Genomic DNA, 26,441 nt, shown 5'->3' on the forward strand with positions numbered 1-26,441 from the left:
TGAAAAGATTTTAAAAAATGAAAGTGAGAGAAACAAAAATGTCCTCTATAGAGGAGAGACTGAGTTATTGTAAGAGAGGGAGCACATGATATCATTTTAGCATTTAAACTAGATGGAAACTTCTAGATTGATGGAAACTTAGTAGTAGATGTTTCCATCTAGTAGATGGAAGCTTCAGGTTGAAAATGAGACTGAAGAAGCTTTCAGAGAAGATGGGGCCTGTGTTTTTCAAGGTGTCCATCCATTCCAAGATTAGGAAACCTTGCTGGCTACAGAACAAGATACAGAGAAGCAGGATCCAGTCACTTCTCACCCTCTGCACTGCAGAAGTCCTGATCTGGATCACCACTTCTGTGTCGGGAGGACTGCAGTAAGCAGGTCTACTGCTTCGCTTGCTGAGTCCCTAGAGTCAGCTCTCAGCAGTGTCAGTGCAAGACCTTTCCATCCAGATCATGTTTCTTCTCTGCCCAAATCCCACGAGTTACTGCTTCTCTTGAACTAGAGGCCACCTTCTTTGAGCGACCTCAGAGTCCCTAACCAATCGACCTAGCCCGTCTCCCTGACCTCCTCACCTCCCACTCTCCTCCTTGCCTCGGCCCCTCTGGCCGGTGGCTTTGTTATATTCACATGGGCTGACGATGCTCCAACTGCTGCTGTTTGAATGGACGCTTATGTGGGCCCACACTGTTCTTCCCATAGGTGTTCGCATGGTTAACACTTGCTGCTTCCACGTCTGCACAAATGTTACCTTCTCAGTGAGATCTGCCCTAATTACTGGATTTAATAGAGAACTTCACCCTTTGTTAACCTCCACAAACACCATGATGCTCCTTAACTTCTTTCCTATGTGTTTAAACTGTTAACATACTGAACGGTGCCTTTATTATACTTATTACGTTTTTCTCTCTCTTGATGTAGTGTAACCTCCATAATGATAAGTATATTAATCTGCTGTATTCCATAGCGAGAATCCCAGAACCTAGAACATTCTTTGCACATAAGAGGTGTGTTACAAATGTCAAATCAACCAGTGGTGAAAGGATAATTTGAGCCTTTAGATTTAAAACCACCACAACAAAAAAAGCTCATTTCCTGTTTCTGTGCAGTTTTCCCCAGCTTTGGGTGGTGACCGCTGCTGGGCTCTGGCTTCTCGTTGGCCGGAGGGTGAGGTGGCCTGGACAGCAGCTCAGGCACCTTGTGCCCAGAGCCCTCTGCTTCTTGCCTCACCCAGCTGCCAACCCCCAGATCCCAGACATCACGGTCTGGTGGTGGGGGTGGGGCTGGAGGTAGATCTCACCTACTGACAGTTACACAACCAATGCATTTCCTGGAGAATATATCTCCGCTGCCTTTGTCAACTATTCTGTCAATGTTATGGCAGATGGAAAACCACTGAATCTGGGTTTAGGGGATACAGCCCGACATTAAGATTATGACAGATTACACCCTTTATCCTCTCCACAAACAGATGTATTTCTCTTGTGACTCCTGCATCATTTGAAAATGTTCAAGTAAAGTGTTACCCTAAGGTGGAACACCACTGCCCCAACACCCCAATTTTCCTGGTAGGGACTAACCTAGATCACACAGACGACAAAGGCATGATTGAGAAACTGAAAGAGAAGAAGCTGAGTCCCGTGATCCACCTGCAGGTTTTGGCCCTGGCTGAAGAGAGCAGCACTGTAAAATACCTGGAGGGCTCCACTCTCACTCACCAAGGCTTCAAGACAGTGTTTGATGAAGCTATTCAGCTGTTCTCTGCCCGGCTCCATTCAAGACGAGAAAGAGAAAAATGTCTGCTGTTGTAGATGTGTGGACCCTCGCCTGCCCTGTCCCCCTCGGAAGCTTTGTACATTTTGCTCAAAAATGATGAAGCCTTCTACTCAGTGCCTAGCTTCTGTTACAGATTAGTTTTTTCATAGAACCATTTTGAGCCAATCCACAGTTTTAGGTTTTATTTGTTTAAAGTATAAGACTTTACATAATTTGGCTATTGTTGAGAGTGCTGCTATAAACATTGGGTACAAGTGCCCCTGTGCATCAGTACTCCTGTATCCCTTGGGTAAATTCCTAGCAGTGCTATTGCTGGGTCATAGGGTAGGTCTATTTTTAATTTTCTGAGGAACCTCCACACCGTTTTCCAGAGTGGCTGCACCAGTTTGCATTCCCACCAACAGTGCAAGAGGGTTCCCGTTTCTCCACATCCTCTCCAGCATCTATAGTCTCCTGATTTGTTCATTTTGGCCACTCTGACTGGCGAATTATGGAAAGAGCCTAAATGTCCATCAACTGATGAATGGATAAAGAAATTGTGGTTTATATACACAATGGAGTACTACGTGGCAATGAGAAGGAATGAAATATGGCCCTTTGTAGCAACATGGATGGAACTGGATAGCGTGATGCTAAGTGAAATAAGCCGTACAGAGAAAGACAGATACCATATGTTTTCACTCTTAGGTGGATTCTGAGAAACTTAGCGGAAACCCATGGGGGAGGGGAAGGAAAAAAAAAAGAGGTTAGAGTGGGAGAGAGCCGAAGCATAAGAGACTCTTAAAAACTGAGAACAAACTGAGGGTTGATGGGGGGTGGGAGGGAGGGGAGGGTAGGTGATGGGTATTGAGGAGGGCACCTTTTGGGATGAGCACTGGGTGTTGTATGGAAACCAATAAATTTCATATATTGAAAAAAAATAAAGTATAAGACTTTAAACTTTCACATTATATTACATTTAGTCCTAAAATGGTAAGGTTTCTTAAGGCCTTTTTTTTTTTTCCAAAAAAACAAAACAAAACAAAAAAACAGAAAAACAAAAACAAAAACCCTATTGTTGCTCAGATTAAGAGTTGCCAAAATGCATTGTGAACCGAGTCACGTTGTTGTGCTACGAACATCCAGCACTAAACCCTTGTTTTTAAGACCTTTGTTTTTAAGAAGAGATGACAGTGTGTCAAGTTTGGAAATGCAGACACTTTCTAACCAGTCTTTGCTAAAAAAGCAGCACAACCTCCTTCAAGAAATGTTGCCATCTAACCACCCGTAATTAATCAAGCAGTGTTCACTCCCTAACACTGTACTGTATGTCATAATGGAATGAGTGTAATGACTCAACTCTTTGGGTCAATCTTTTGATTGAGTGGCATTAAAACAAAACTGCGGGGGCGCCTGGGTGGCGCAGTCGGTTAAGCGTCCGACTTCAGTCAGGTCACGATCTCGCGGTCCGGGAGTTCGAGCCCCGCGTCGGGCTCTGGGCTGATGGCTCGGAGCCTGGAGCCTGTTTCCGATTCTGTGTCTCCCTCTCTCTCTGCCCCTCCCCTGTTCATGCTCTGTCTCTCTCTGTCCCAAAAATAAATAAAAAATGTTGAAAAAAAAAAAACAAAACAAAACTGTGTATTCACTTTAGCTGAGATTTTGAACAACCCTCTTACTCCCTTGTTTCTCTGATGAACCATCTGCTCTAGCGGTGGGCGGACCCAGGAACAGGGGGGCGGTGTGTGGGCAGCCCAAGTCCTGTCGTGAATGAAGAATGAAGACAGTATTTTGACAAAATATGGAGGTTAATTTATACTACATTGTACATACCATAATTAAACTGAGTAAAAGTGTCATGGGTAAAATTTTAAAAGGTTAATTTCTGTCTAGTGCAGTGAATGATGAAGAAAGGTTGGTCTTCTCACTGTGTGCTTTAAGTTTTTCCTTTTTCTTAGACCTGCCATCCCTCCTGAAATTGGGCATTTAATTCAACTTTAAACTGGTTTTTCACATAGTTGCTTACTTAGTGCTTTTCTTACAGAAACCCTTATTAATGAGCAATATGCCTCCCTGTATTATAAAATCTTTCTGATAATGCATTAAACAGTATTTTGTAGATTAGTAAAAGTACGTTCCTGTTTCCTTGTTACTTTATTCAAAGCTAATGCTTTTCTTAGTTCTCTAGTAACTAGGTGTAAAAATCATGTTTTGCAGCTTTACAGTTTTTGAAATCTTTTAGATATTCCTAAACTATGAACTTTCTTAACCTCACTATCTTGCCAGATCACCAACACTGTACTTGACTAATGCTGACCCTCCTCTTTGCCTCACCCCCTTCCCCCACCCCCCACCAGACACATACTTCTGTTGCTCTGCCTATCCATATTCCTTTGGGTCTTTGAGGTTCTATAAGCCTGTGCTCCTGCTAATGAAGTTCTGTACAGCTTATCCACTGTCAAGAATGCAAGGTTGGGCCTTTCAAACCCTAGCACAAATTTTTTTAAATGACAGTTGCAGAATTGTAGAGTGTTTTTACAATTGATCTTTGGCTAATGCAATTAGCAGTGTGTTTTGCATGTATGACTTAATAAGTCTTTGAATCATTAAAAAAAGTGCCCAACAGAATGAATTAAAGAAAAGAGAAATTTGTAGATCGTAGTGAAATTAAATAATATCTGTGGATAAACAAAAATGTTTGAAAAGCTTCCAGATAGAGAATCAGAATAGAATCATTTTGGCTCCAGATTTGTCCTCAACAGTCTGAGTCTTCAGGAGGCATTTGATCTGTGCTGCCCAGGTTCTAAGTCAAAATACATTGGAATCTAGACTTACATACTTTGGCAGATAGTAATCAAAAATGAATGCAGAATAAATATTGTTTTTAAGGTTCATAGGTTGAGGTAAGTTTTACTCTCACCAAACATATCTGAAATGAGTATTAGTGAAAGGTATACAATACCAAAATGAAATTTTAGTCAATAATTGTGATTCAGAAAATAGCAAGTCACAACTAGAATGCAATGGAAAGTGAAGCAAAGCAGAGAGGGAAGCAATGGACCTCCACTGTAATTGGCTCAAATTAGCACACACAAGAGAACTCCCAACAGATTTTTTGATAAAAGGACTAAAAAACCTTAATATTATAATTAAAAATATGTGTACATTTTGACAATGAAAAGGCACTAAAAAGTCTCTAAGAGACACAACCAAACCACAGAAAATATGGAGCAAAATCATGACACAATTTTGAGCTTTCACTGGTGTCTTAAAAAAACACACCCATTTGCTCTTCATGCCTGTGCTGGTTGGTCTCTTTCAGATTTCATAGGTACAGTTACATGAAATTATACACTATTCAGTAGAAAGGTGTATTTCAATTCTTCTAATATTGGGGATGCTATTTAACTGCCTTTAATGTATATAATCAGCATTTATACAACCACAATAAACATACTTACAGATGAGATAATTTTCTAAAATAAGACATCATGAAATGGGTATATCTGTCTTATATCTGGGTGGTAAAGAGGGAGATATAGTCTTGTGTAGAGATGATGCTTTTTCCTTCTTTTATAGTAGTGTGGAGTCACCATATCTGTTTAAAGATAGTGATTCAAGATGGAAGTGTTTAAATATATGCTTACGGGGAACCCTTAGAACAGAAAAATAAAATAACACACAATGGGAAAAGAAGAAGCAGCTTCCTCTGGTGATACAAACTCACTGCACAGCTCACTTTTAATACAGAGTGAATAGAATGCATCTACACTTTATAACTTTAGGACAAGAGTCACAAACATTAAATGTAAAGTTATGGTGATAATTACCAGAAAAGCTGAAAAGAGAAATGGTTAACAGTTAACATAAAATATATGTTTAGCCTCTGAAGAATACATGAATGTTAATTGTGTTCTTTTCTAGTTGTGGCATTTCAGATGGTTTCATTGATTTTTTAAAAACTTTGTGTATTTCTGTGTTTTTGCAATTTATAGCCAGGAAAATAGTGATAAAATTATTAAGCTTAAATGTGTTCAGTCTTATAAAAAACCCTAATTTCAGTTCTAAAATTTATAGTGTTTCCTAACAAATTACTGCTCCATATTTTATAATCCGTTTCCGTTGTCCAGCTTTATCTGTGGCAGTATTAAAAGGAATATAAAAATCAGATACTGGGGGAAACACATTTATCAACAATAATTATAACTCACTGTCTCAAATGGGTGAACGATGGTATGAATACATTTTGTAGATACCAAAGAAAGAGAAAAATCCAATTCTGAAAAGCAGTTATATTGATCAAGGACAAATCAGGAATAGCTCCACAAAGAATGTAAAAATGTACTTGTGTTTGAAAAAAAGGAAGGAAGGCATCTTTATCTGAGGAAGGGAAGAGGAGTATTCAAAAAGCATACTGCGTAAATAAATTTAAAAGCACAATTCACAGCTTGAGGGGATGGACAGCTGTTAAATTAATTTTAAAAGGTTACTAAGGTGATTTTTTTCCTTATATTAAAATAGAATACTATTCACTTTAATTCAGATTTAAATGCCTGCTAGAAAGAAATCTAGGCAATATGACTTAGCCAAAAAATACACAAAGACCACAGTGAATTACTACTGCATACCTAAATGAGTATATTACAGGTTAAAATTGTGTATATAATAGCTAAATTAAAAAAAAAATCTATCCTTACCAGCTGTTGAAGTAAAGAAAGTAGACCCTTACACACTGCCAGTGGAAGTGTAAAACCATGTAAAACCATATAACCACTTAGAAAACAGACTTTAAAAATTTTAGACCACATTCTTAAGTATTTGTTTCATGAAAATCCATGCAATTCGCTCTTCCCTAATAGTCAGGAATGGGGAATTGATGTACTTGTGCTGTTTATAGTGTTTTTATTTGAATCATACACAAATCGTTTATGCTTCTGCATGTTAACATTTATACATAAATGGTTATCAATTCCATAGCACAGTTTATGTAAAATATCTCTATGTATGGCAACATTTATTTAAAAAGCCTCAAAAATCTGAAAATAATGGTTTTTTTTATTTTTTTAATGTATGAAATTTATTGTCAAATTGGTTTCCATACAACACCCAGTGCTCATCCCAAAAGATGCCCTCTTCAATGCCTATCACCCATCCTCCCATCCCTCCCACCCCCCATCAACCCTCAGTTCTCAGTTTTTAAGTCTCTTACGCTTTGGCTCTCTCCCACTCTAACCTCTTTTTTTTTTCCTTCTCCTCCCCCATGGATTTCTGTTAAGTTTCTCAGGATCCACATAAGAGTGAAACATTATTTGAATAATACACTTTATCAAGAATCAAAACAGGGGCACCCTGGGAGGTTCAGTTGGTGAAGTGTCCGACTTTGGCTCGGGTCATGTTCTCATGGTTCTTGAGTCTGAGCTCTGCATTGGGTTCTGTGCTGTCAGTGCAGAGGCCGCTTAAGATCCTCTGTCTTCCTTTCTCTGCACCTCCCTGCTGGCGCTCTTTCACACAAATGAATAAACATTTTTAAAAAAGAATCGAAATATTCTAGCATCTGGCCAGATGTGAATAATGAATAACCTCAAATTTCAATAATAACAGTTACTGAGTGATCTTAAAACCACGTTGTCTTGACCAAGCGAATTAAAGATTACACAGCAAAGTGACATTTTTAGTCTCACAAGGACGGAAGGATTCTGCCCTCAATGTACCAGACAGTCCCATTCTAGTGAAGCAAAAGTTAGCATCCAGCCTAGATGCACCAACATTTGTTTGCCTCTTCCCTGGGGAAGAATAAATATTGAAGAAAAAATTGTAAGTAATAGAAAGAAAATTGTGCAAGATAAAGAGCAGCACCAAGAGAAATCTCTTTTGCTCAGGGCTGCAACCGTTTTACTGATTGGTCTGACTTAAACTACTTTCCACTGTTTAACAATATGTGGATGTACCACAGTTTCCTCCTGAAATATGACATATATCCAACTAAAATTTTTGTTTAACCCAAACCCTGTCTTAGTAGCATTTATGTAGCTTTCATAATATTTGTAAAAGTAACTTGAATATTATGCACAAGCAAGATAAATTGGTTTCTGAATAATAGACTTCTTATTCATTAATAAGCAAGCATATTAGTGAAAATAATATATCAGAAATTATATTCATTTTAAATAATGTTGAATCTAGGTGTTAGTAGGTCAAACAGTTTCAGACTGATTTTTTCAATACATATTGTCATGTCTGAACAATACACATGACTGACTCTATAAAAGGAAAGAAAGGGAGAAAAAAGTTTTGCTTCCATTGACTAGTGACCATGGATTCATTCTTGAATTGACCATCAACCCACAGGGTAATTTTTATCTCTTTTCCTTTATACCTGCAGGTTTCTGATAATCTCATATCATTTGTCTTTAAGGTCACTTTTATGAATTTGTCTTTAAATATATACTGAAATTCAGTGTAATATTTAACACATACTCAGTAATATGTACTTTTAATAAAAATATTTATCGTTAATAAATTATTAAACTGCACAATCAACCTAAACTTATCTTAATGCTCAGGACCTATGCATCTTGCCAGCTTAAATATTATCCTGCAATTTGAAATGCAGGAGAGAGAAGAGTAATTCTTATCAGTTCTAAACTCATTATTGTGTGAATGTATATAACATGACCCATTTATGTTTTCAAAAATCAAGACAATGCACTATCCATGCACACTATATAAAACCAGTTTAAGAATCTGAATTCATTCTATTGGCCTAAAATCACTACACCGTTAGTTGACTACTTTTCAGTAGCAGGGATAAGACTAATATAAAGCCAGCCATGCAAATTTTTATTTTTCTGTGGCTTCCTGGGCCATTACCATGATCTATGTGTAGATGGAATAATGGGCCAAGTCTCTCTGATCAATGGCAAAGACCTCAGCGTGTTACATAATAAAAAGCAGTTCATAGCTTTCTTGCAGCGTATTTATTTTAAATTAATATTCATTAGCTTCTGCATGCTTGACACCAAGAAAAAGTAAATGCAAAAGTCAGTTACAAATAAATTCCATATTATCCTTATTAGCATGTTTACAGTCAAATGTCAAAAAAAGAAAAGAAAAGAAAAGAAAAATGCCAGGTTCTAATCATTCTCAATGGGATATGCAGATAAAAATCCTGGATTTTATCCTGAGAAATAAGTTAGTTAGTTTTTGTAAATAACATATATTTTCTAACCTAAGTAGGAAATGAAATGTCCTAAGAAAGAAAATGTGAACGCACAATCATTCTTGTTTTATGCAACAAACCTCACTAACTTACATCTCCTACAGGGACTGCTAGTAATGGTAATGAAACAGTAGTAATATGAATGGGTACATTAGTGCTGAATATACCCTAATATTCATATTTTACTTAGGATATCTGAAAAAATGAAATAAAAATTAATTAGCATATTAAATATTATATATGCATCACATATACATATTTTATATGTGTGTGTATATATGTATATATATTTTATATACAGCACATAGATCTTCTAACCAAATTGTTTCCACATGTACATTAAAAAACTCCTACATGGACACAGCTATAAATTATGAGAGATTTTAAATGAATAAAGGAAGAATTCATAAGATTTCAGCTTTTCCACAAAATGTCAAACCAGAAAGATATTAAGCAATTGAAATACAGTGTCCTAAAATCTCTATGTATCTCAGCTGAGAAAGAGAGGGATTATAGAAAGTAAAATATATGATTGTTAACAACTGTTGACTTTTAAGTCTTGAGTATAACTGGTGGTCTCTAAATAACCTTTCTGATCCTCATTTTCCTCAAATATGGGAATAATGATACTAGCTTTTTGTTAAGATTGTGACAATTAAAGAATAATATATAGTAAAATGTTTGGCATATTGCCTGGCACATAGGGGCGCTAGACATGATGACAAATACCATTACTATTGCTAATATAATTATAAGTAGTTGTAACAGTAGTATATTCATAGTTATAGTTCTTAGACTTGGAGTATTATAATAAAGAGTCTGACTCCCTTTGAAATGTTTAAACACTGTTTTAAAAATCTCGCCTTCCTTTTTCCTGTGGTACCACATTTAGATAGGTTGGTAAGAAAGTACTTGCATGTGTGTGTCTTCTAATTTGGCACCGATTGGAAATTTAAACCTCCCACGCACTGGAACTTGTCCCCAGTCCAACCTTCTTTTCGCTGTTCAGGCCCAACTCATTCCCTCTAGTTTTGAGACTGACCCTTATTGTACCTGCTTCGCTCTCCCCAGGCATCCCTCTTGTGAACAATAAACTTCCCTTCAAATTTTTGTTGGTGTGCAGAATGTCATCAGTTTTGATAGTGAACCAAATTTCGGGTGTCAGTCCACTCTGCTTCCAGCCAATGACCAAAAAACCCCCAAACAAACCAACACAATAAAACAATTGGCATACTCAGTAATATTGTACTGGCATGCTCCAAGCTATGGCCACCGCTCCTCTGAGATCTTTTTTCTATGGCTCCTGGTTTGCTCTGCACGTATGTGTGGCATGGCTCTGCTGCTTGCCAACAAGCTTGCATTTTCGGTTGTGCTGCGCTGTGCTGCATTTGTTGAGTCCTGTTGAGTCTCTTTTAAAATGTTGCTGACTTATGCTGAAAGTTTTGATATTGGAGTTTAAGGACATGGGCATGGGATTGGGGCTGTCTTTAGAGTATCCCTGGGTCCCGCATCTCAGTCCAGGCCTATCCGTGGGACACTGAATGCACTGTATGTCAGTGGCTGATGCTGGGCTCAGGGAGAAGACTCATACTCTGTAGCCAATAGGCTGTTTGTTTTAGCTGAGTACTAGTTTCCAATCTATATAGGACTTAGGGAAAAGAATGTTGCATCCTGTGATATGTGAGCCCCCAGAAGGTTCATTATGGCAAAGAGAGTAGAGACAAGAAAGAAAAGAAAAGAAAAGAAAAGAAAAGAAAAGAAAAGAAAAGAAAAGAGAGAAAGTGAGAGACTGTGGGCTCTTTCCAGGCACTAAGACACTACATTAATGGCATGCTTCTGCTGATTCACTAGTGACTCTCACATAGAACATCTAGACATTCATCATTGCATTCACGGAGAGGGTGAGCTGTTGCCCTACGTAAGATTCAGGGGCTTGCCATCTCATTAAGATTCTTAAGCATCATATTATTCAATGAGAGCTGTTTTATTCCTGATGTAGTTAAAAGACAGCTCCTAACAGTGTTAACTCTAAGCACGTCAAGTAGGCCCAACACCAATTAGGTGTCTTTGGTTTCTGGAGACGACATAGTTCCCATTTAAATTTATACTACCAAAATCTACTTATGTGGTCACCCACAAGTCATCTCACTTTATGCAGTGCCATTTATTACAGAGGGCTCAAGAAGTCAGTACAGATGACCATACTGCAGACACATCTTATAGTTCCTCCTGGAGATTCCTTTATGGAGGAAAATCTTGTGACTACCTGTGCTTCTTGGAGTCTCTGAACAGCTCTTAAGGGCTGCAAGTTAGTTTGCATGAAAAAAAGTTGTTTGGTTGAGTCCTGTATTACATGATATTTGCATATCAATTTGCATCCAAGACCCTCTGAGCAACTGAGGCTTTCATACAACTTGAACCTATGACACTCTACACTCCACCTCACTGTGCCTTGTGGTAACAGCACTCCCACAAGGTCAGCACAGCCACTGAGGCCTCCTTCTGAATTGGAGATTGCACCGATGTGGTAAAGTCAAATCTGGGCCCTTTGACCTGCCAGAGGAGATGGTCTCTCCTGCCCTCAGCCCTTTGCTAGGTACCACTGTGCTAGGGAAGATCACCTCTCTCCTAGACTCCTTGGCTACCCGAGAAGCTTACTGGGATCAACTGAGTGAACAGTAAGTGGGATCATAATACTTTAAGAGCAGAAGTAGCCCAATGACACATTGTAGAACTCACTAGAGAACTGCTGCTTTTCATCCCTAAACTGGAACATCCTGGTAAAGGATAAAACCCAATACCAAGCACAGTAGGCCAGACTTTAGGCAGTCACAATGGCATTGGAGAATGCCCTGGCTGACAATTGATCCAAATTATGCATTTTCACAGTCTCCTGAGCCATTGTCAGTAGTCTAGTCATTTGCTCTGGCTATCACCAAAACAAAGCAAAACACAAAACAAAACCCACCTTACTCAAGGCTGCCCTTTTTTCAGGTAAAGAACTTGGGGAATTCCTTACTCTTGGGTAACAAAAATCCAAATTAAGATCTCACCTGTCTCTGCCAACATCAGGCTTAATTTAATGCCAAAGCAGATATAGCAACACACAAATTCTTGGTTCGAGATTTTATCCTCCAAAGGTTATTAGTTTTATTGTTGTTCTGAACTAATTTATTAATTTTCCACAGATTCCTCCTCTTATTTTTATTTGTACTTGTGTGCATTTGGTGCTAACTGTATCTTCTTGTGCTCCCGTCCTTAAACAGACCACAGCAGTCTTGTTTCCAAGTGAACTGCATTCTGGCCAGTTACCCCATTCTGCTAACCACATTGTGGGACACTGTGCTGCCTTCAGAATCCACAATATTATGCAAAATCTTTTAAATTAATGCCACTCAAGAACTGTCTAAATCCACATATATGAGTCAAACCACTTCTACCCTCAAAATTCTAAATGAAGGGCAACCGTCTTGGGCAACGATGGTTGCTGATAAAGTTCTAGTATAGGACTATGCACCAGCCAGCTAAATATTGGAAATAAAAATACTAAAATAAAGTTTTCTAGTGATTGGGTACATGGAGTTTTGATGCCCTGAAATTTTCACATATGGATACAAAATACAGGCAAGGCTGTTCAGATGTTCTAACACATGAGATAACAAGTTAAAGTCAGCAGTATTGCTAGAGTATTTAAGCAATGCCTTGAACTTCACAGATACCTTCTCCTGGCTCTCCTCAACTATCTAGTGTAATTGAATGCTTATGTTCTTCCAAGGTCTTCTCATTTTCATTATAGATGGTTGCACAGGCATATGGTTCCAACATTTATACTTAAATGTAGCCTCAATTAAATGAGACATCGTACATGTCAGTCATCAATCAAACAACAGGGAGTGAATTATAATAAATGTAATAAAATAAATGACTCCATCATTGATATGACTACTAACTTCTTTTATGCCTCACTCTCCTTTTCTCCTTTGGCCTCATATGTGGACCACCTGATAATAAAACACAAGCACTTTCCTCCCTGGATGCAGACAGGGAATTTAAACCACACTTAGGAATTTTACCCTAATCCCATCTCCTCACCTGTATAAATGTCTAGCCTCCAACCTCTGCTTTGCATAAGCTAGCCCAGACCTGCTAGCTTGTGTCTAGGCCTATCCACAAGTCCCTCATGTGAGTAATAAATTTTATTTCAAATTATCTTGGGTATAAAATATCATCAACCTTTACATCCAAACCAAGTTTCAGGTGATGTCTACCCCAATTCTGCTGACCTGTTACAAAACATAGATCCACTGAAACTGAGAAAAATGTTTTCATCCAATGGAAACACCGTTATAGATTATTAATTCCCCAAACGTGTTTTATAGAGCATAGATTTAAAAAAATCAGGATAAATGAGTTGTCTAGTCAACTACTTTTAGGAAACACAGAAGTAAATATAATTAAACAGGTTTCATAAATTTAGTTCTTCCTAGAGCCTTAATATTCTTATGTTATTTATAAATCACTAAGAGAGGTATACGTAGAGGAAGATGTCAAAAATGCATTTGTTGATAAAATTGGGACTGATATTCAATTAAAACTTTCTACTATCACCTTAAGGTGGTTATGGCCATGTCTATTTTGAAGGCTAGTATCTATGCTATACCAAATGTGTGTGTGTGTGTGTGCGTGTGCGCACTCATATATGTGTATCCATTTTATTGTACATAACATAGTTATATGTGACATAACCATGTGCATGTATATATGTACAATACACAGGCAGTATGTGTAATACATCTATGTATGTGACATACTTAATATATGACTATATATATTACTCTGTCATGGCACTATATTCAGTGGAGCATGAGTTAAACTAAATCTTCACCAAACATATTTTAAGAAATAATTGTTTTTGACAGTTATCAATCCTATTATTTTTCTCAAATACAAAAGTCTCTTAGTTTTCAGAAGAGTGTATTTACGTTGAACTGAAATTGTCCTTTCGACAACTTCTAGCCACTTTCACTTTTTATTTAGAGTTAATAAATGTCTTTTGATAAGAGCCTGTTTAATGTGTCTGTAGTTATGACTTTATATCAGCCTAAGGGATGCATAATCCTAAGTAATCACAGTATTCAAGATGAAGTGTCTTTTTAATGAATTTAAACACTCTACTACATTGGAGGTCTTGAGAGATTTCAAATCATGCAACTATCTTCAGAAACTCCTGAACTCCTTTTTCCTTCTGTGTAACCCATAGTGCTTTGTCCAGATACACATGAAAATGCAGAAGTGTTTCAGATTGCTACACATAGTATAGTGTTGCTACACATTCTTTTTGTATCACAACTCCATTTTTTTTCCCTAGTTTTCCTCCTAGTGAATAATAGGATCCCAGTAGAGATAGGTGTCTATAGTGCCTGTTACTTAGTAATTTGAAAATCTGCAAGTGGAGTGCACCAAATGGACATATATCTAATCAATAGAAAACTTCATTATATTTTTATTTCCATGCTTTAAGATTATATTTCTATTTAGTTTTAAGAGACATTGGATGTATACATGTACTGTACATTGTATGGTACTTATGAGACATTGGAAAGTTCTCAAATCTTAATACCCTTGTTGCTTGCTACACTTCATATTTGTTGTGAAATTTTAGAGGTACAAAAGAGGCTAGGGAAAAATATATCACCCAGTGTAAGCGTCATTCTAAATTAGCACTGTCAAAAGATTGTCCAGACTAAACCAGTTTTCTGTTAATTTTATGGGAAAAATTAGTTCCTTGTTAGAATTTATCAAATAAAATTTCCATTTCTAATTTTGCTTTTTCATACGTTTACTTTTGTTCTCAAGCATGAACCTTTAAATTGTCATTTTATGGTATTTTTCCTTTTAAAAATGTTACCGAAGTATCGAATACACTGTTGTGTACTTCCAGGCGTACAACACGGTGATTTGACAATTCTGTACATTACTCAGTGCTCACCATGGTAAGTGTAGTCACCATCTGTCACCATACATTATGCAATATTAGGGACTATATCCCCTACACTGTAATTTTTGCCTCTGTACCTTATAACTGGACGTTTGTACCTTTTAATCTTCTTCACCTATTTCACCCATCTCAATACCTCCCTCCCCTCTGGCAACCACCAGTCTACTCTCTGTTTTTAAGAGTCTATTGGTTTGTTCATTTATTTCGTTTCTTAGATCCCAATTATAAGTGAAATAATATGGTATTTTCCCTGAATTATTTCACTTAGCATAATATTCCCTAGGCCTATCGATGTTACAAATAGCAAGATTTCATTATTTTTATGGCTTAGTAATATTCTATTGTGTATATACATAATATATATCACATCTTCTTTATTCATTCACATATCGATAAATGTGTATTTTGTCTTTTTGTTCCTCTCATCATCCCGATTATCCAGATCTTAGAATTCTTTCTAAAAGTTTCCCCACCCTAAAACCAGTGAGAAGTAACATGGGAAATTTTCCCTTTACTATTCAGGTTTCATGTTTGTCAGACCTCCCGAAAGAGTAATCTTCCCTTAGTGCATGTGCTTCCTTGCTTCACATGGATTTATTTATTCTTCGCCATCTGGCTTCTGATTTCAACACTTCCTGAGGGTCCTTGTGCTGAATGCATTGTTGCTTCCTTCAGCATTCTCTTTTGTATTTTGGGGAGAGGCCGAAACTACATTTCCCAGAATCATGACCCTTAGATTCAACCAATGAGAAGCATTTAACCAAATATTGGAAAGTGGAAGGGGAATAAAGACCAATATTTTGTGATGGCAGAGTCAGACACATAGTTTAAGAATATCAGTAGTAGCTTCCCTTGACTTTGGACACCCACCAAGAATCACTTGCAGTCCAGCAATTAAAATCACATATACCATGAGCAGACAGCTCAGAACATCTACAAGAACTTCTTTTTGATTCTGGAGGTGTTCAGGAGAATCATTCATTTAGATGCTATAGAGAGCTAAATTCACTGGCTACAGAGACTTGAGATATTTACACTTTGATATTTCCTGAGAGCAGTCTATTGTCCTTTTCTCTTCCAATCCTTCCATTGTTTGTGTAAAGTCTATTGTATATATTAAATCATTCTCTATTTAAAATGATTATAGTTGTTTGTCATCAAGCTGTGATAAAGTTATTGGTCATTTCCTAATTGTGTGATAAGACTGACTTCCCAGGCCAAGACTTTATCTTTCCCAACCTTCCCCAAATTTAATATATTTGACAAGATCATCTTCTTGAAGCTGCTTCCCTCTTTTGTGTTTTATGACCATGAAGTTTTTGATCACCTACTTCTCTTGTAAGCATTTTTTTCTGACATACTTTTTAACTTCTCAGGGATAAGGTCAGTGAAATATCTATCTATTATTCTATATGTGTGGGATCCCTTTAAACAATACTGTGATTTGGTTCCTTATTGTCTATCATAAAGTCAAGTTTTACTAGTAATTTATGTTAAATATTCTTTTCAAATATCTTATTTGCATGATCCTATACATGTTCTAATGAAAATAACATGGGCTTTTAGTCAGGGATGAGTATAGAGTCTGTATATGACCTTTATAATTGTATGACCTTAAATAAGTTGCATCACATTGTCATTGAAAAATAAAAGTGAGAATACTACTATTCACCACATATCTTATTATATGATTAAGTAATACTGCATGTTACCTTGCTAGTAAATTGTTTGGCATGCAATGTTTTTAATACAATGTGTCTCTTCTTGTATTTAACAGCATTAAAGTAGCCTTCTTTTTAGTGTTTTATAGATATTTATATTTGAATTAAGGAAGAACAAAATACATTTCTGACAATTCCCATTTTATACATAGCTTTCCTTTTTCATAATTGAAATATCTTAAAAGTCTTTCCACACCTACTGATTTACCATCTGTAGAAAGATGTGACACACATATGCAGTGATGGCTCTGTAGCAGTGCTCTGGAAGTTAAAGTTGAAAAGGCACTTGCAATACACTTTAATTAACTGTTCATGGTTTCTTGTGAAATTTCCAAAAATATAATATCAAAACTTGAAATGTCATATTTTCCATTTTAGCAATTTATAAAGTTAGCCTAAGTCATTCCAAGCAGTTGCTGTTCTTTTCCTGGATCTCACAAATCATAATACATCTTCTACTTAAATCAAAGATTTCTAAATTGGACTTGGTCCTTTGTTAGCAGTAATACTGTTAGAAATCTATATTATTGATATGAAGGATAATTTTGGCCAGTATGAATTTATGTGTTCTTCCTAAAGTTTCAGTTCTCAAAAATGATGGTAAATGAATAGTCACCAACCCAAGTTGGAGTAAATATCCCAACTATTTCTAATTATTTATCATAGTCGTGACACAGGAGAGTTATTCTTATTTTTAATTTTTTTTTCAACATTTATTTATTTTTGGGACAGAGAGAGACAGAGCATGAACGGGGGAGGGGCAGAGAGAGAGGGAGACACAGAATCGGAAACAGGCTCCAGGCTCCGAGCCATCAGCCCATAGCCTGACGCGGGGCTCAAACTCACAGACTGCGAGATCGTGACCTGGCTGAAGTCGGACGCTTAACCGACTGCGCCACCCAGGCGCCCCAGGAGAGTTATTCTTAAACATGACATGAAACTTTTATGTTTTTATTGACATATTTACTTCATTTTTAAATAGAGAGCTTATTTCAAAAGACAGAAGCATTCGTGTAATATTATTCCTATGGTGAACTATGTTGCAAAAATAATCCTCTATAATTAGTACCTTTCTCTCTTATGTAATCTATTAAATTTGAAAGCTAATGTTATAATGAACTCAGATAATGACACAGCAGATGCATAAATGAAACCTGAGGTGAATAACCGATGAAATTATGGAAAATTGCTATTGAGTCAACATTTGTTGGATAATTTTTTTAGTCTATACACCTGTGCTAGCAGGATTTCAAAATGAAGATTGATTAAGTCTGTTTGAGAGTCTTATGCCTGTTCATTAGCTAAATTTTGTCAAATAAAAGGAATGTTTTACAGGAAATGGAGATCCATAAGAACCTAATCTAACCTGTAGTATGGTGTTCAACACCCAATACTGTAGTTGGGTGTTCAACAAATGTTCCATATTCTTTCCATGTGCCCCCGACTCCCTTCCATGTAAATTGGGACCACGTGACTAGTCAGTGGATGGAAAGCAGAAATAATATGCATCACTTCTCTTCTGAGGCACTTAAAAGCAACTAATGCCTTCTCCATCATTCCCCTTTCTTGCTACAGCGAGCGTGAAATCCCCAAGCATAAAAAGATGAAGGGAGCCCAGGAACCTGAGTGACTGGAGAGATGAGCATCCCTGCTGACTTACATTAGAATCTGAGAAAATGTGAAATTAATTTCTATTGTTTTAGGTCACTGAAGTAGCATATTGTGTTTGTGACAAAATAGTGCCTATTTTCCTGAATGCAGATAATTAAAATGAAGTAAAAATATGTGGCTAGGCTATTCCCAGGAAATTTTTGTTACTGACTGTATGTTTTTAAGGAAACCAGTAAGAAGGGAAAATAATCTTAATATGATCATTCAATCTCATTGGTTAGCTAAACTTAGAGATACAGCTAACTCTAGTTTGTTTTTTAGGATATAATAAATGGAACATTCTCTCAACTCAAAGACCTCACATAAACATGGAAATACAAATTCTTAGGAATCCATTGAGCTTTAAATGTTTTAAACATTTCTGGAAAACAAAGGAATGTGACATCTCATATGATCATAGAAGCAACATCAGCTTTGTTTGAACTGTAGGATTTTAATGGGAAAAAAAGGACATAATATGGTTTAATCTAACGTACCACACATTTTAAATATTAGTATTCAAATTTAAAAAAAGTATGGCACAATATGAATAGATTCTCCTAAAGTTGTACAATGTAATGGCTCTGATTACTGACACTGTTTTTAACTCCAGCAAGTTCCTATGCAGACATGCTAATGAAGAAAATATATACTTGCTAGAAAGCGAAGTATTTAATTAGTCCAGTTCTGTCATCAAAACAGCATTGGTGTCCTCAGACTTCATTAACTTCTTTCTTCTTTTATCTGATTATCTGTGTGAATATATCTCCATTGATAACCTTGACTGCTATATTAATGACTTTATAGCCTATACTATAGGCTACTATCTACTAAAGTAGATGTCTCTGTAAAACTCTAGATTCATTTTTCTAACTGCCTTCTGAATGTTTCCATTAGATTGAACTATTGGACAAAAACCCCAAACTCAATTTTTCTCTACACCACCAATATAAAATTATTGCATGTGGCTTTTGTTATGAGCTTACGTTGGTCCATTGGCTTTGGAATATTTTCAGTGGAATTCCCCTGTACCTTTTAGATGTCTAGCCAAGGCCTTTTTCTTGTCCTTCTCCAAATGTAGGCCTTTAAGTGTTTTTAGGCTTCTAGCAAGCCTCAGCAGAAAACAAAATCTAAATTCCAAGGATAAATTCTCCAAAAAGTGTCACCGTAACACTGATTAAAATTTCCATTTGACTAGTACGAAAAAACAGACGAAAAACTTAGTGAAAGAGTTTCAGTTTGAAAAGAGAGACAGGATTTATATGAACAATCTATCTAAGTAATATAATGCTTATATGTATGGCCACTGTTTCAGTAAATTTATTTGTGTTTAAATTATGAAACAATAGATTATGATGGTATATAAAAAGCTTAATCACTTATTCTGCGAATAAATGGATATACAATTAAGCTAGTGGTTTTCATGAAGTGGAGCTAAAGAAAGAAATACAAAATATATTTCCTCTCTTAAAATAATTATAAGTTGTTCATTCACCAAATCTGTTTCATCCTGTACTCAACAGCCTGATTTCTATTATGTTTGTTATGGGAAAAAGCTGTTGGGTCTCTTTTGCTAAAATGTCTTAAAAATTATCTGTTAATAGCAGCACTATCGACAATAGCCAAATTATAGAAAGAGCCCAAATGTCCATCAACTGATGAATAGATAAAGAAGGTGTGATGTGTATATACATATATACACACAGTGGAATACTGCTTGATCAAAAATAATGAAATCTTGCCATTTGCAACAACATGGTTGGAACTAGTGTTATTATGCTAAGGGAAATCAGTCAGTCACAGGCATATATGCTTTCACTCATGTGAAATTTAAGATACTCAACAGAACATAGGGGAAGGGAAGGAAAAATAAGATAAAAACAGAGCAGGGGACAAACCATAGAGTCTCTTAAATTCAGAGAATGAACTGAGGGTTGCTGGAGGGGAGGTGGGTGGGTGATGGGCATAAAGGAGGGCACTGGTTGGGATGCACATCTCTTATATGTAATCCTGAAACAAATACTACACCATATTTTAACTACAATTTAAATAAATAAATTTTAAAAATTGTCTATAAAATCCTTATATCCACAAATCCTTTTGAATTTTATAACATTGATAGGTTTGTCTTTGATTTTCTTTGAGTTTTTACAGGTTAGGTAATTTTGTAAGAATTATGTGAGGATATAAGAACATATAAGAATTTTGTATATTACATTATAATATTCTAGTGTTAAAATTATAATGGACTGTTTGTTTCTCTTCCTTATATCCCAGTTGTATATATATTTCAGAAGTTTAATAAACAGTTATGTAAATGTAAGCCTTGTTAGGAAGGGACTGTGTCCATTTTTTTCACTGTTCTATTCCCATACCTAAAAAAGCACCTGCCATTCAGCTTAAGGGTTTAATAAGTAGTTTGTAAATGTGTGAATATAAAGGAAAATACTGTGATCACTGCAGTTTGCCCTCATCTTAAAGAAAAATTATATTCCACTTTAAAAAGAAAACTACAAACTCATATAATAGTAAGTACTCATCGTGCATACATTCCTGAAATAAAAATACTTACCTCATATTGCCTTCTATACACAAAATTAAAATAAAAACAATATTACTTATTTCATTCACTATCATTGAAAAATTACTAAAACACAAGCTGAGGACATTTGAGACCTGTAACTCACTCAGAGGAAAAGGTTCATTTTCCACCATATTCATTTTACTTTACTTAGGTTGCTTTTCAGTGACAGATATTTGTAGGCAGACTAGCACAACATCCATTCTAACTCCTTCATCACTTACCTTCCTTTACTAGAAGCTGGAAAGGGAATACTCAAATACCTTTCTGCGGTTGGATTGGCCACACGGCATCATTGGGGCTAAATAATTAAGGCATTTGTATATTTTCCTTCTTGTTCCTTGGAATACATATGCATATGTGTGCATGTGTGTATGTGTGTGTGCACACAGAGAGAGGGAGGGAGGGAGGGAGAGAGAGCATCATTGGGGCTAAATAATTAAGGCATTTGTATATTTTCCTTCTTGTTCCTTGGAATACATATGCATATGTGTGCATGTGTGTATGTGTGTGTGCACACAGAGAGAGGGAGGGAGGAAGGGAGGGAGGCTACAAACACCACATGCTGATAGTGATGGAATGGAAAGGTAGAAGCAGTCTTATTTTTATGACTTTCTTTAATAGCTACATCATCCTTAAGATTTTTGCCTTTGAGGGGCGCCTGGGTGGCGCAGTCGGTTAAGCGTCCGACTTCAGCCAGGTCACGATCTCGCGGTCTGTGAGTTTGAGCCCCGCGTCGGGCTCTGGGCTGATGGCTCAGAGCCTGGAGCCTGTTTCCGATTCTGTGTCTCCCTCTCTCTCTGCCCCTCCCCCGTTCATGCTCTGTCTCTCTGTCCCAAAAATAAATAAAAACGTTGAAAAAAAAATAAAAAAAAAAAGATTTTTGCCTTTGAATTTTTATTAAAATGAAAAAATAAAATCTATGTCAATGTAATCACTTTGACTTTGTGTTAGGTTTTCTATAATTTGCACCTTAATGCCCAGCTAAATAACTTACTTTCCTACATGAAATATATCAATGTTTCTTTTTTAATATTTACTTTTAAATAAACTTGTATACCAAAACATGTATTATATCACTCACAATATCTTTGTCCCACTCTTAAATGCCTGTTTACTCTTTAATCTGATAGTAAACAGCTAACTTTATAAAATATTTGAACAAAGATGGTATTCTTAACCATACCTGTGACATTTTCTCTCTCTCGGTTTTCCTTTTTTTAGTCTTTCAAGGTATAATTGACCAATAAAAGTATAACACGTTTATTCAGTACAAGAACAATAATTTGATATACACTGTGAAATAATCTCCAATGGAGTTAATTAACACAAACATCATCTCATAGATAGACCTTTTTAAAATTTCTGATGATAATATTTAAGCTATACTCTCAATAAATTTCAGTGAAACAATAGAGTATTATTCACTGGAGTCACCTTGGGATAGCTTAGATCCTCAGACCTTGCTCATCTTACAGCTAAAAGTTTGAACACATTTACTAGTTTCTCCCTATTTCCACCAGCTCCCTGGGCCCTGGAAATTACCATTTAACTCTCTGTTTTTGTTTGGTTTTGTTTTATTTTTTAAGATTCCACATATAAGTGATACCAAGCAATATTTGTCTCTGGCTTATTTCATTTAGCACAATGCCCTCCAGTTTCATCCATGTTGTTGCAAACGGCAGAATTTCCTTCTTTTTTTTTTAAATGAATAATATTCCATTATGTATAAGTACAACATTTTCTTTCTACATTTATCTGTAAATAAATGTTTGTGTAGTTTCCCTCCCTGAGCTATTGTGAATAATATGGAAATGAACAAGAAAATTATTTCGACTTTTTTGGATATATCCCCAAAAGTGAGATCGTTGGGTCATATGGTAGTTCTATTTTTAATTTTTTGAGGAAACACCATACTGTTTTCAATAGTGACTCTACCATATTATATTACAACCAATGGGTACAGAGGTTCCCTTTTCCTCACGTCATCACCAAGTGTTGCCTTTTAGGTTTTTTTTGTTTGTTTGTTTTCAATGTTTTTTATTTAAGTATAGTTGACATACAATGTGTGTTAGTTTCAGGTGTACAACATAGTGATTCAGCAATTCTATATATTACTCAATGCTCACCACACTGTAATTACCATCTGGTCTTTTGTCTTTTTGATCATAGACCTCTTAACAGGTGTGAAGCAATATCTTGTGATTTTGAATTGCATTTTCTTGATGGTGATGTTGAGCACATTTTCAAATACTTGTTAACCATTTGTGTGTTCTTTGGAAAAATGTTTTTTTAGGTCCTTTGACCGTTTTTAATATTTGTTGTCTGTTGCTAAGGAGTACTATGACGTCCTTGTTTATTTTGCATATTAACTTATCAGATTTATGATTTGCAAGTATTTTCTCTTCTTCCATAGGTTGTCTTCTTATTTTGTTTCCGATTTCTTTTGGTGTACAGAAGCTTTTTAGTTTTATGTAGTCACACTTGTTTATTTTGCTTTTTATGCCTTTACTTTTGTAAATCATTGTTAAGACCAATGTCGAGGAGCTTACCACCTGTATTTTCTTCTAGGATTTTTATCGTTTTAGGTTTTACATTCAAATCTTTAATACACTTTAGGTTGATGTTTGTGTATGGTGTATATTGTAGTTGGGGTCCAGTTTCGTGCTTTTGCATGTAGATATCTAGTCAGTGTTCCTAATATCATTTATTGAAAAACTTTTTTTCCCCATTTCATAGTCTTGGCTGCTTTGCAGTCAGTGAATTAACCATGCATGCTTAGCTTTATTTCTGGAGTTTCTATTCTGTTCCATTGACCTATGGTCCGTTTTTAATGCCAATACCATACTGTTTTGATTACTATAGCTTTAAAATATACTTTGAAACTAGGAAGTTTCTTTTTCTATTTGGAACATACATTTTTCTTGACTCTCTGTGCTGGTTTCTGCACATTATGTAAATCAGCCCCTTCTTCCAATCTTGACAGGCTGGCCTCATGTAGGAGATGAACCTTGTCAATCAGATTGGCCTGAGCCCCAGTTGACTCTCAAGGCTTTGTGACTGTACAAGCTTCTGTTTTTGTTTTTGGTGCCTTCCAGTAGTTAAGGGTGTACCAAGACATGGGTGTAGGATGATTAGAAGCTGAGCCCTCAGGTACCAGTGGGGAAAGTATGCAGTTAGTCTTCTTGCTGGGAGAAGAGGAGATGGGCATTTTGTTTGCCTCCTAGACGTTGTGCCCAGGTGTATAGCCATATGGGGTGTGCTTGTGCCTGTTTTTATTTGTTGTGTTCGTGAAATAGGTAATATCCTATGTTGGATACTACTATAAGAAAGGGGCCCAATCTTACTGTTTTAGACTTTGATGAGTTTAAACAGACAGTGGTGCACTTATGACCCATCAAGAGACAATAATAACATGTAATATGTACAATATATGAACAGATACCTCTTAGTAAATAGACGTCTTGTTTATTTTCGTCAAGTTTGTGATAAATCCTGAGCTTGTGATATATAGCCAGAGCTGACAGAAAAAGGAAACCCACTTATCCATTTGTCCTGCTTAGATCTAGCATTTGCTTTATGAATATAGAAAATGTGTAGAAGGATACATGCCAACCCTCACATCAGTTATTTCAAGAACATAGGATTGCTTTTTGTATATTCCAAAAGAAAACAATAATAAAGCTTTGATATTTTAAAAAGTTAGTAATTTCCCCAGGTGGCCATAATCTGCTAAAGCAGAAAGGAAGAAAAACTTGTTTTTCCCCTTTGTTTCAGATTACCCTTTATATCACATAGAAAAAGTACACATTCTTCAAACTTCCCCTCACAAAATACATACATCTACATCAAACATATTCCTTCTCGGATTTTCTGGGTCTAGAAACTAAATAGGAATACTGAGCCTTGGACCCAGTTGTCAGATACCAGTCACATAGCAAGAAAACCTTCTGCATTAGACCTAGGTAGATATCCAGCAGGTCTAAAGTTTGGGAAAAAAAATAATTGAAGACAAATTCTTACCCCACTCAAGAATACAAAAATTGTCATCATAAAGGGATTTTTCTTGCTGCTGCCAAATCATCTGTTCACTATAATTGTTACTAATTTGTTCATCGTTTGTCCATTTGTTCATTCTTGATTTTTCTAATTTTGATTGAGAGCCTAATAAAGATTACGCATGGGCCCATGTGTAAAGGATAGGGGTATGAGGAGCTCTGCCTACTCTCTGCCTCCTGAAGCAGGTAGTCTAGAGAAAAAATGGAAAATTTTTTACTGTCCTCGTGGCACTATGTTCCAGCAACTATCTTTTCACAGTTTTCTTTCCTCACGTTGTCTTCCTCATGGAGCTGACTGAGTTGGCAACCAAGTTGAGTGATGCTTTGAAGCTGCACCATGTTAGTCTGCTTGGCTTCCCTGTCTTCAAAAAACCTTTTAGGGCTGTGTTAGGAACTCTTTGACCATCTATGTTTGCATTGTCCTTGCTTGTACCTGGGTCCTTATCGAACCATTGTCCACCCCCACACTCTAAAGGCAAAATGACTAAGGTGAATACAGTGGAAGGAATTGTCTGCCTGTTTTGAGCAAGTTTTTGGTTCAGCAAACCAATTTTTGGCAAATGACTTTCTGTACATTTGTTTTCAGGGAACTTATTTTCAGGGAATTGATTTAAAGCCCAGCCAAATTCATGGTTTTCTGATCCTGACCATAGTCATTGAGATAAGGAACGATCACAGCAAAGGTCTCTAGTTTCTCTGCCTCTAGATAAGCTATTATTAATATAAGCACTGAATTCACACAAAATTGGGGAGCAGATAAGATGACCAATGGTCAGTGGGCCAGTGTAACCCCATTGTTTTACTAATATTCTCTACCTTACCAGGATTTGATGGACAAAATTTCTCAACTCAGTAATGTTAAAAGATAATGAGATCCCCAAATGGCTGAGACAATATCTTTCACCTTAGCACCTTCTGCCTTGTATATCTATGGTTTTGTGAGGTTAACCAGAAGAAGATGGATATACTAGGTGGTTAGATCTCATTAGTCTAGCAACAGCTCACTCAGAAATTATCAGAAGATTTTCCAGAAACACTAAAATGCATGTGATGGATTTCACTTCAAAGGACAGATATTTGTTACATCATGTCTCCACTCCAATTAGATAATTGTGGATGATATGATGATGATGATGGTGGTGGTGGTGGTGATGATGATACTAGGAATGTTACATATCAGGCATTTAACAGATTTGTCATATATTAGATTTGATGACAGTTCATTCTGATGTCAAAGCTTATGTCCTCTACCACCACAGCATGAAAACTCTATAGTCTCTTCAGCTATAGGAATCAATTTTTGATTGCTTTATGTAATAGCGAGATAGTTGTAACTTCAGTATCTCTACTGCTATTCCTAAGTACCAAAATGAAACAGAAAAGAATGAAAAAATAATGGCATGTGAGTATAAAAGGTGTACTTCTTTGTTTTTAAGGAAAGTAAATAGAAGTTGACTTCTCAAAG

The 26,441-nt window shown here is 36.3% G+C and overlaps 1 pseudogene; it reads left to right on the forward strand.

Moving 5' to 3' along the window:
- Positions 1–707: 707 nt before the first annotated feature.
- Positions 708–1,870, forward strand: LOC125149861 (ras-related C3 botulinum toxin substrate 1-like; annotated as a pseudogene).
- Positions 1,871–26,441: the final 24,571 nt, after the last annotated feature.

The sequence above is a fragment of the Prionailurus viverrinus genome, chromosome D4 (assembly GCF_022837055.1).
Source record: "Prionailurus viverrinus isolate Anna chromosome D4, UM_Priviv_1.0, whole genome shotgun sequence".
Taxonomy (NCBI): Eukaryota; Metazoa; Chordata; class Mammalia; order Carnivora; family Felidae; genus Prionailurus; species Prionailurus viverrinus.